We start from the raw sequence: 13,001 nt of genomic DNA, 5'->3' as shown, positions 1-13,001 counted from the left end.
GAGAAGAGAAGAGAAGAGAAGAGAAGAGAAGAGAAGAGAAGAAGAAGAGAAGAAGAAGAAGAGAAGAAGAAAAGAAGAAGAAAAGAAAAGAAGAAGAAAAGAGGCAGTTATTTTTCCAACCATTACATCCAGTTTTAGAGCACAACAGTCCAAACAATAGAGTGAGGGGAGAAATGGATACGTTTTATAGCATCTGGTACTCTGCATTCACTGCCTGCGAACAGGGCTAAGTCCAAAATAGCTTATCTTGTTTCACTGAGCATTAAGCAGCAGTGGAAGACAACAGACTGGGCCCCATAAGCTAGTTACCACAGGCTAGCTAAAGTGCTTCAGTTCACCTAAAATAATAATAATAATAATAATAATCTTGTAGAGCTGTGCACTTAGAGCTCAATAATGCAGGTTGTTCAGCAAGATTTAATGGGAGGAAAAATAGAGTTCTTTCAGCAATATGAACAAATCTGTATTTGTTGGGTATAAACAAGCCTGCATTCAATTGCCTCCTATCATTTTGCCAAATGGGGTGCTCTTTCATAGTGATGTGAATGTCACTAGCAACAGTACTTTTGATACTGAAAAGCAAGACAATAGATCAGCTTTGTGTAAGGTTATAAGCACATCTACTTATGAAACTACCTCTTCTGAATAGAGACTTGATCTTCCCATTTATTAAAAACTAATTTCAGTGCTGGCAATTTCATCCATGTAAAATTAGTTTATAAATCCAATTTTTTCTTTATGATAAACAAACTCTACACACCAGGCTGCATGGGCTCTAGCACCCAGCTTCTCCTTAGCATTCATCTGCTTTATAAGAACTCTTAGTTGTATGCAAGATATAATTTAGGAGTACAGTTTCTTTATAGATCCAGAGATGCATAATGGAGATGAAAATAAAACAAATGAAAAATGGGTTTCTCTGCCACTGCCAGTTTAAATTAGCTTGTTACTTCTGGTGTGACTAGAGCTAAATAAGCAACACAGAGTAATAAAAAATAGAAAGCAGATGCAAATTTTAAAAATCACTGAAGATTTTACTATGTATCATAAATATTCCTCTGTGTTACTGAAAAAGGCAATCCTGATTGAGGCACCATTTTTGGTTAAAATCCTCAGCGGACAATTGTCCATTATAATATTACAATGACATGTGTAATTTAAAATTACTGTAACAATTACAATAATGCTTATCCCTTGCAGCTCAATGTGAGCATTTATTCTGGTGTTTTCTGGAGTTCAGTATTTGACAAAGCAGTCTAATGACAGACTTATGCAATGGGTTCAGAATTTGACAGTGGAAAATGACAGCAAGAGAATTCAAGTATACTCCTTGATTAAGTAGGCAGCTTTAAAAGTTACTTTAGAACAGCTGAGCTCACCGCAGAGGAGAACTTTCTCATATTAATATTTAATTCTGTCCCCATCAAAAGCAAAGGCATCTAGCAGCTCATTGAAGTGGCAGATATGTTAGGGACTGCCTGCGTAACCTTTAACTGTGAAATAAGGAATCTTCTGTGCTGAGCTAAATGTGGCTGAAGTTGCTTAGTGTAACAACTGCCTTTCTTTCAAGATCAGTGTAAAGAGGACATTCCAGCTGCTCTGTGCAAGCAGGCTGCAAAAATTACAGAAAAACTGTCACAAGCACTGACTTGCACTCCACAATGGCTGAATGATTTGGATAGACAATGCAGGCATGTAAGAATTGATTGCTGACGCTGTGATTACCTGTGAGCTGTGACTGAGAGAGGAAGAGCTCAATGAGGAAAATGGTGGCAAAAAGTACAAGGTACATTAACAGAAGTGCTAGCAGTAGGGGTCTGAGGATGAACAAAAGGATAATTTAGGTGGGAGACTTGGAGCAGAGAACTTGTCTAATTGTGCTATGGCCTGAGAAAAGAGGCCTTAGCACTTTCTTTGCAGCTAAAGATCTTTGCTCACATCTGAAATGCCCGGGTCTACCATCAGTCTGTCTTTCTCATGGGAGGAACTCGCCACCAAACTTCAGCCTGTTAACAAGGATGGAAAGGACACAGAACAGTTAACCAAGCTTATTTGGAAATTGCACTGCTGCAGGAACCAAAGTAATAGCTCTGATATGTAAGAATCTTAAGATAACTCTCTTTAATTTATCAACCTATCCATTACCTTATAATCTTTCCATGCAGTCTATTAGTGAGTCTTCCTGGAGAATTCTTTTTTGTGTGTTTGCATACAAAATAATGAACTTGTACCATCTCTGTCTGGAACAGCTACAGCACAATATGTTTTGTTTTATCACAGAGTAAAAGCCTCATGGGTTCATATCTGACAGAAAAAAAATCATTCTGTTACAGCTACCTTCTGCTTTTGCCTCTCTTGGGGTATCTGGCTTCCTCTACTCCCATTCTCAGCTGCTCCTATCTGACAAGCCATGCACTGGCAAGCATCTCATTTGGCAATGTGCTCTCACTGGAGATTCATCTCTATTTTTAAACAATATTTAAATTGGTAATGGAATGGTACCATTCAGTGTCAAGAGTAGATGTATTTCTGAAGCAGCCTAGCCATCTCCACAAAGGCAAAGTGCTTTATTAGGACAAGAGAACTGAAAATACAGCAAGGTAATGAGATATTCTGACTTCACAATGCATCTGATTAATTGTATGAGCTTCACTTCAGGAACACAAGCCAAAATCAAAGGAGTTCAAAAGAAAAGTAATATATATAAAAGTATGGCTAAAATGGCCTTAAAGCCTACTTTGGCAAAAGAGGCAAAGATGTTTTCTGAGCTGAACTGGGAGGAATGTCAAGAAGGTGAGTGAGTGATCTGAGAATGAATGAAGGAATGCAGATGAACAATGCAAGACTAATCTGTTAATGCTCATCCTGTTGTTTCTGGTTAGATTCATCCTCTGCAGTGAAAGCCATAAATTCAGAATTGTGATTTTCTAAAAGGGCACTGCTTTTGAATCTTAGGTACTCATCAAGAGTACTGAATGCATAAGGTTTCTTCATATGTAAAGATCAAGTTGCCAGGTTCTGAGTTCAGCACAAATGTCTTCTTCCTTACTTAAGCAATTTAAGAATTGATGCATTCTGCCTTTCACTATATGGATCAAAAGGAACATTCATTAAAAATTTAAATAATCTTAAAATATGACCTCAGCTTTCTTTCATTATCCACTGGAACCTGTACTTGAAGCACTAACAAAACCTATCTTTCACCGTCATGTTAATTGCAGAGATGGTGAGCTAAGTTTCTGATAAATCTCAGTCTTGCTGCATCTCAATATTTCCAGAAACATAACTGAAGCAGAGCCTAGCTTTCCCCTGCAGTCCAGCTAGGTGGTTTAGGCCCTCCATCTCTCAGGTGCTTTGTGTAGAAAATACATATGTATTGCAGCTAAGCCCAATTCTTTACAAGTGGAGTTACAGATAGTAAGTTTGAGATTATGATATCAACCTTTTCTACTCCTGCTAAAAAGATTTATCCTTACAGAAGTGCTATGTCTTTCAGTGGGACAGTTACTGTGAGTTATTTTTGAGACTATATAAAAGCATCAAAATCTGATTCTAAATGTGAACAACTACTTTAGCCGTTCACAGCCTTCCCATATAATTAAGCTTATGATTGGACTAGATGATCTTAGAGGTCTTTCCAACTTAGTGATTCTATGATTCTATCACAGATGCAAATTTAAGATAGCACTGCCTGCAAAACTCCCTTAAGCATCTGCATCTGGGAGTTGAAGTTAAGCAGAAAATGTATCAGAGAAAGATGTTCATATTTACCATTGATTACCTCCTTTAAATGAATACAAAGAAAAATTACAGTTCTTGCTCTTTGGCACATTTCACATGTCTATTTGATCTGTGAATGCTGAATGACATTTTTCTTAATTATCAAATGAAACAAAAAGAATTGGAAGAAGATGTCTTTTATCTCAGTGACAGGTGTCATACGTGCTTGTGCAACAGGTGATCAATGCTAATGAACATTTAGGGGATATTGCTATCAGTAAGCCTATAGCAGCCTGGGAAAGGGCATGCACATGTCTGGAATTCATATTATGCTGTTCTACAAAGCTATTTTACAAAAGAAACTCTTTTTTTCACCAGCTTTAATCAATACTTCAAATTCTGACAATAAGAGCAGTCCCTTGTCTGAAGAGCATACTGAATGAGGGAAACTGCAGTGCGCTAGGACAAAGAAAAATTGCAGCATCAGAAACCTGCTCTTCCTAATACTACGTCGTCCTTTCATTTATATTATTGCTATAAAATTATAGGGAAAAAAAGATGGCAACTAATATCAGCATTGCCTTCTCTCAGGATATGTTCAATCTACTCTTACCTACATGCTTTATCCTGAAGCTCTAAGGACTTTATGTGGGATAAAAGCTGTCGAGTGAGCAGAGTCAGTGTGGCCAAATACAAATACTGTGCTTAGTAGCAGAGCCTGCCACACTGATATCCTGGATGCAAAAAGGAATATGTTGTCATGAAAACAAATACACACATACCTGTCCCCACTGAGCTCCACTGCTGTTCAGAAACCTAACCAAGAGTGCTCCCACTGCTGTGCTTCTCCTCCCACCCTTCTTTCAATGCCATGATGGCAGAGCCCCATCTGCACTCCGATGCTGACAGTAAGGTCTGGGTATTTTTATATATTCTGAGCACAGGCCCAATTGATTGTGGCTCTGTGCTTTTTTGCAGCACAAATACACATCTTTATTAACCTTACTGATTGGTTCCCCTAGGAGCAACAGTACTTACTGATTCATGAATTTCTGCCCTGAGAAGCCCTTGGCTGTGACATTAATGCCCATGGAAAGTAATCATCCTGGAAGGGCTTCACAGGGTGATGAGCCTGGGAGGGATGGGGGAAGCCAGCACCTCCACATGAGGAGGAGAGTCTCAAACATCAGGGAGCTTCACAGAGTGGTAACTGCATTGCAAGGCAGAGAGAAGGGCAGAATACTGAGAAGCAGAGTCAAGAAAAAAAATTGGATCACCCCTATTTCTCTGCGTCCTATCATCAGGGTCAGAGGTGGGATTTTCTACAGAGAGCAGAGGTGTCCTAAATCAGGCACTTAATTGTTAATAGCATGTGAACAGAGACTGTGTCTCATTTGGTCACTCCCAGATTCACTGCAAGCATTTTGGGGAGGAGGAGATGTGTCAGGGAGGCAGAGAAGCTAAGGTGAACTAAGGTGAGCTAGGAGAACACCAAGCAACAATTCAGGAGCTTTGCCCTGTGAAAAGGACAGATATTTTTTGCTTCCTATTTCTGATTTGGATTTTTGTAATTGCTGATTTTGATATTCTCAGGCTTTACCAGGAGCCAAAAAAGAACCTATAAAAATGCAAAGAGATCTTGATGAGGGCATTGAGAAATGCTTGAATTCAGATTTCTTCCCCATTCCCACTGTGATGGAACACCAGAGAAAGAAGAGTCCCAAATACTCTTCTGTTCTTCACTTTCCCTTGACATCAACATTTGCTGAGAAGCCCAGGAGAGTAAGTCCTGTATTTTTCTCTAGTTACTAGAGCTGAAGACTATGTGCATGCTAGTGGTTTGATATCTGAACTCTGAACTTTGGTAACTTAAAGTCACCAAAGCAAAGTAGAAGATCTAACTCTATGTTTATACCATTCTTAGTGCAGAAGGATGTCACTCCTGCATGCGTTCTTCTTGTGTATTTCCATTGTTTGAATACTATACACCAGAGATCACTGATCATTGTCATCCAAGTTGCATCTAGTGCCTGATTTAGTAGTTGGCAACCGTGCCAATGTCAGGCGTTTGGAACTAAATGATCTTTGAGGTCTCTTCTGACGCAAGCCACACACCACCCACTGCCTCACTATGCTCACAATCACTGCTTGGTCTCAATAACAATTAAGGAAGCATCGGTGAATGTCAATTGGTGAAACTTTTTCCACATGGAGGAATTCAGTGACACAACTTTGCTCCACAGGCACTTCTGTGTCAGACACCATTGTGTCAGACTGCCTCTCTGCAGCCATCTGTCACACAGCAATAACATGTAATGGAATATTGGTACTATGGACCAATATAGTAAAAAAGAGGTGTTACTTTTGGAGCAACCCTCACAAAATATACAATATTGCTAATATATAAGTAGCAAAACATTTCAAACATTTTTCTTAAAAGATAAAAAAAATAAAAATAAAAATAGAGGAACGGAAACATTAAACTAGTGGGATATTTGACCTCGTTTTTGAAAATTCACACACCAGTGTGGTGTGATGGCAGTGGCTGCAATTCTTAGTGAGGTCTCACGGTGTTCATCAGAGATTTTCAATGAAATTTCACTCTTTCTGTAATTCATCCTTGACAACAGTTGTTCAAAATGTGTGTACTGCCGAAGAGCAATGATATGAATAAGGTGTGATTGTGAAGCAAGGAGATTTTTCTCTGCTAAGATATGGATTATGAAAGACCAGTAAAAAGACATGATCAGATTTTTGATTTGCATATCTCATTGCAACTCCACACACTCCATTTGAAAAATTGCAGGTCATATATTTATATATGTCTCACAAATGTAAATTCATTGCTTTTTGAAATCTTGAAACTCCGTGCTGTGTGGTGTGGTTGAAACACCCAAGGGGCAGAATGCCTTCCACAGGGATCTAGACAGTCTTGAGTAGTGGGCCTGGAAAAACATGGGCTCACTGTTCAAGCCTATCTAAATCTCTCTGGACTACATAACATCCCCCATATGTTTCAGCTGCACCACACAGCTTGGTGCCATTCATATATGTGATGAGGGTGCACTCAATCTCGCTGTTGATGTCATTGATGAAGATGTTACAGAGCGCAGGTATTTCCTTGGACAAAAGTCACAGACACTGCCCATGACAATAAGTCTAAAGGAGATAGCCAGAAGAGAGTAAAAAGGGAGGCAATTGGGATGGCAGGTCATGTGACAGAGTTTTGTATTTCAGTAAAATTGATTCCTTTTCGTCCAGCTCTTCATTTGGCCCAAGTCATACATTTCACCTGTCCCTTCCTGCTTGTGTATCTGCAGATGAGTTCTGACTCATCCCTATTCTCTAAGCAGTGCAAGTGACAAACAGTTTTGGGAAAACTGTTGAGTTGTTATAAAATAGTATAAGTGAGAGAAAAAAAATGGATCTGCAGTACATACTCTTTAATGTTCTTTAAACTGAATTTCTGATATAGCTGGAAAAGTAACAGGTAGCTGCTTTAAAGACTTGCAGTAATTTAAAGTGCTATTCCAAAAAGATTTTATTCAAGTTTAAAGTGTTCTCTAATTATGATGAATTACAGGGGTTTAAAGTAAGGGACTATAGAGTACAGGAAAAAAAAAAAATCTCCCTGCTAACTTTTGAATTGAACCCTCAGGAAGAGCACTGCTTTTTAGAGCATACACGTCTTGATCTACAGCTTTCAGTTGGGCAAACTCCTGAGGAAATGAGTACCTTCCTCTTTGACACACAGTGAAATTCATCTGAAGGACTAGGTCTTTAAAGCCTAAAGCCACTGAATATCACCACTTCCAGATCTAACTCAATATCACATCTATAAATACTGCTGTGAAGAAGCTTTTAGATAATCTGAATCCTTTGATACCTCACAGTTTATGCTTATTAATTCATTAGGATGACACCAATTATGATATGACTTTACAGGAACACCGTCTCTGCTGCCTGGCATGAGTAAGACATCCTTTACACACTGCTGAAATACACCTAGCTGAGGAAATGCTGTGCAACTGCTGAATGCCTCATCCCTGGGCAAAGGTGTGGAGAATGATGCCCCCTTCAGCTGCACATATATGAGCATGGGTGGCCTGGACAGACAGACCATGAACTATCCATCCTGTGTTAGACTACAGCACACTACAGCTGTTCCCCTTTGCTGTGAAACATGACAGAATTTAAAGTGACCGCGAGCCTCCAGAAGTCTTGGGAAAAAAGTGGTTTGATAACAAGGCTGATGTATGGGGTATGGACTCTCCCAGGCTCAACATTACTCCTACCAGCATTATGGTGAGCGAATTCAGACATACTCTGTTACAGCTTGAGCTCTAGACACCATCTGGAATTATTATGAGAGCTTTCATAAAGAAAGTAGGACACACAAGCAACCAAATGGCCTTGTTTTCAATCAAAGAGTAAATGAACTTTTGAACCAAGACCACATTTTCGTGGCTGAGTCTCAGGGTTTAACAAAAAAATTGTCAAAAGCACAGCCTATAAAAGTACAATCCCTTTGCATTTAAATATGGATTTGCAGAAGCCTAGAGATAATTAGAATAAAAAGGGATTTTTTAGTGCACCAGTTCTTCCTTCATTAATTTCTTTTGCTTTACAGCCAGTTTCAATTAAAAAAAAATAATAATTCAAAATTTCTTTCCACTTTATTGTGAAAAATGATTTCATATAATACAATGAGGTATGTAGAAAGAGCTTGCCTCTATATTTCTATGGACATCTTTAGAGAGTACTGAATATTTAAAAGGACTTATAAATAGAAACGGGATCCATATGGCAAGATAATAAATATTCATAGAGGTATGGATAGTCTAATTCTCTGACTCATTTTTACAATTGCAGCACAGTAGGAAACAAATATACCATTCTTCCTTTCTTAGATAAGACTTTGGTCTCCCTGCCAGTTCACTACTGGCATCTTTGTAAGATATTTTCTTTCCCCCTCACTACATTTCACAAGCAATGCCCTTCATCTTTCTTTTTTTCTTTTTTTTTTTTTTTTTTTTTAATTTAATATTGAGCTGTAAAAATTTGTGGATTCCTTGATCAAATGTGATTGTTGGTGTAACAATGCAGTTTGGAAGTCAGATTCCTTGTAAATTTCTTGAAGAATATCCTGCATTAAAATGTATCTTATCCACAGCAGACAGAAAAAGAGGTTCAGTGGTGAGTTACAGATGGTGAAATTAATAATTTCTCAAACAGTTTATTTCCCAGTGGACATGTGAACTACACACAAACTCCAGCTTGACATTAATTGTCACACTTGTTTAAACTCCCAACTAATTAAGTGGTTTTTTCTTTAAGAGTGCATTCTGTCAGGTGCCAGGAGGCTTGTAGTATAACCCGTACCATGAGACAAGCTGTCTCCTTCATACCAATGGGACATCAGCAGGTGCCCAGTGAGCACTAGTGCTCAGAGCATGCCAATTCTTGGGGTGCAGAACAGTGTTCTGCGATCAGCTTACACCTCCATGCCTCAGATTAAGGAGGGGTAATTAGGTACTTGCTATTTTTGTTAGATTTGACCGCCATTAGGACTAGAGCCCATAGGTTCAACTCAGCAGAAATGGAGTTATGGAGGAAGGCTCCCTGCTCAAGCAAGGTTTTCAGGATAAAGGGAAGTCATAACCATTAACACCCCATAAACAGTTCTTTCTAAGCATCTTCACAACTCCTTAAGTATGCTTTCATCTCATATTTTATGTATTTTACTAATTTCCCAAGTATTTCCCAACTTGCATTTCTCAGATTCGTCAGGCTATTTGCTTACTGGCTGTTCACGATATTCATTTACATCTATATCAAATCTATATCTACCCCAGGTGTTTTATCATCATGTTTGTGTAGTTATTACAACATAATTATGCCCTTTATCATTAACAAGAAAGCAGGAGTTTTAATTTAGTAGATTATTATGCCTTTACTTTTCTAGTGGATAACCTCACTGTATCTGCTTCTGAATAAACAGCTTGTTATTGCATACATTTCATGTTCATAATTCTTTCACTGATACAAGGCAAATATTTTCACCCTTACTTTTTCCTGCATGCATTTTAGCAGCATTACTGAGTCCTGAGCATCCATAGCCCTTATTATCAACCTTTCAGGGACAAGGAATAATTGTTTCTTTTTTTCTGTAATTCACTTTTGTTAATTGAATGCTTTTTACCACTTTCTCAGTCTGCCCAAGATTTATTAAGATGTATTTTCACCACTTTATATAACATAAATAGACACGAAAAATGAACTAGGGTGTGTTGCCAATAAAGTCTTTTCTGTTATTACATGACACAGTTATACTATTACTCAGTTGAAAAGATGAATAAGCAACCTGTATGAACAGGAATGACATTCCGGTTACAGATTTTCATTGCTCCCTTTCAGGAAATTTTCTCATTGGAGTCAGCTAATTTTCTAGGTTTCTTCTCAGTGCCATGGGTAAGGGACAGAAATTAGTTACAATATATCATTTTTATGCACTAATTCAAACTTAGCTCCCTTTTCTTTTTAATTGAAGTTATATGCTTTGGTACCACTAGAAGACAATGTTCACCTTCTCTCTTCCCTTCATTTCCCACTGTTTCTGACACAACAACTATAAAGTCACGAAAATCAAACTTTTCAGGCACCTTCTGTTTTGTTTCGGTCTTCCAAATTTGAGAGGAAAAAAACAACAAAAGATTCCTCTTTTAAATCTAGTTTTGAAAGTTAAATAGAAAAGGGAAACATATGTATATTTAGATACAATTTATATTTATATATATTTACTATTTATTCTACAGAATCCTTACCATTTTCTTTTATGTTTGTTAAGGTCTCGGTAGCACTTGTGTGTGGATGAATAGCATCTTATTTGGAACCAGTCTATTAGAGTGAGTAGAAAGACTTTGGCAGATCCTTGTCCTTTTCAGCTTCCTTGTAGGGGAATGGGTCTTAACAGCAACTAAAAACCACTGATGGCTTTTTGGCAGAAATGTTTTAGTGCCTTTTTTTTCTCCGCTCCTTCCCAGAAAATACGGCTGTAACTAGATTACTAACTGCATACACAGCAATACCAGAAGAACAAGGATACAGGTTAGAATGCAAATTTTAAAAGTTTAGGAAAAACTTAGCAAGGTTGCATTTATTTCAGCCCAGCTACATCTGATGAAAGTTACTGTAGGATATTTAAAGAATGGTCTAAAATAATTTCAGAACAAAAAGGTTATCATTGTGAACACCTGCTGAGGACAGGTGACGTTTCAGAAGACTGGAGAGGAACAATAATGGCACTAATCTTAAAACATGAAACATAGGAATTGCTGAGGAGCTTGAAGATAACCTCTTCAACTTCAGAGCCAGGAAAACTATTGGAATAAATTACTCAACAAAAAACTGCAAATGCTAGGAAAACAGCAAGAATTCAAGAAAGAGCTAAGATGAATTTGTAAATAACAGATTCCATGAAACTATTAATTTCTTCCTTGATAGCACAAGTCTAAGAAAAACGGAAAAGCCAGTGACATAACATGACTAGACTCCATTACTATGAACAGTTTTGCCTGACTTTTTTGTAAGCTAATTAAGAAATCTAATCTAGATAAACCCAAGAGGATTCATAACTGCTTGCCTGAATACACTTAGGGAATAGGTGTTGACAGGTCACTATGACAATAAATAGTGTACTGGGCAAAGTTCTACAAGTTTCTTTTGAAATATTCAAAATTGAATATTGAAATATTCAGTGTTTCATTAATAACACAGAGGGAAAGAAAACATTGATGGTGAAATAGAAAATCCTTTTCTTAAGCTCTAAGAGGACCTACTAACCTTATTTTGAAGGAAAATATTAGAATTTTAAATAATATTGATTGGAATTATGGCCCCAAGATACTCTGAAAAACCAAACTCTTTCTTAGGCCAGAATAATCATCTGTGCAAACCGGGGCTAGGGTTAAAGCATCCTGCAGAAAAAAAGCCACAGCTCCTAGTAAATTGGCAGATGAACATGAGCTGACCATGCTACATAAATTCTAGAAAGACAAACTTTCTGACAGAGCGTATATCTGAATTTACTTCATGCAGAATACATAAGAATAATCCAGCAGCTCTCATTAGCATTGGTTATGCATCAGCCAAAACATGCTGGGCGTTCAATCTCCAGAGAAAAGCAAAAAAACCTTAGTTCAGGTCTACAACTTAGGGCATGTGAAGACAGAAGAAACTGAAGATGTAAGTGGAAAGTAGACTGAAGCGAGATACCAAACAAGCTTTTCTTTATGAAAAGGAAAAATGCTGCTGCAAATAAGAACACAGTGAGCTGACTTCTGTATCCCAAAATACAGTATTAGATCAAGAAGTCACAAGCTGAAATTACAGGATGAGAGATTTTCCTTAAGTTATAGAAAGCAGATTCAAAGAAGGTCTGGAGTATTTCTTCTGGAAAGGTGTGAGACTTGATTCATTGGAAGTATTTGAGGCATTAACTTTCAGACTAGTTCTTCTAATATCTTGTGATACTACTAAAGCATTTACTGTGGAGAAAAGAAGAAACAACACATGGCAACAGCCAGAACTTATGCTACGTGAGTTACACTGCTCACCCCCATTTCACTGGCACTCACACTTTGCTTTCACCTGCTGCCCAGAGTGTTAAGATGTGATAATAACTGAAAAATTAATTTTTTAATTGAATATCATTTTGTACAGGCATAATAGAAGCAGAAACAGACATGTTTAATGAGAATTCATGAAATGGAGTGGGTTAAGAAGACAAACAGGTGAGGTAATCATGTGAAAGTTCTCTTTTACGTCTGGTCTCTAAAATAAATAATATAGTTTCACAGTCTATTTAATACCATTATTGATACATTTGATAATTATTTTTAATGCTGTCTTGTGCTCACTGAGTTTTATGAGGGTCTGGCAGACGCAATAGTTCTTCTCTGGTTGGGCATAGACAGTCACTACTCATTTTCTGGCATTTCCTTTATCTAAGCTGGTATCTATGTATTGTCAGATGGAGCAAAGACTTCTGTCACCATCAAGTATTTCTTTGATGTCAATGAAGAAAAACTCAGGGAAAAGAGGTCATTTTATACACAGTTACTTTTAGTTAGATGATCAAGTACAATTAATCAAACCCATTCTCGGTTAGTCCTTAAAAAACAGCAAGGAATCAGTTCTGACATAATCACCCAACAGCTACTTACACTATTAAAGCTATCTTGTTTATAAATAAATAATTTATTTGGGTTCTGCTGCTGATT

Source organism: Meleagris gallopavo, chromosome 1 (genome assembly GCF_000146605.3).
Source record: "Meleagris gallopavo isolate NT-WF06-2002-E0010 breed Aviagen turkey brand Nicholas breeding stock chromosome 1, Turkey_5.1, whole genome shotgun sequence".
Classification (NCBI taxonomy): domain Eukaryota; kingdom Metazoa; phylum Chordata; class Aves; order Galliformes; family Phasianidae; genus Meleagris; species Meleagris gallopavo.
Note: the sequence above shows the minus strand (reverse complement) of the source record.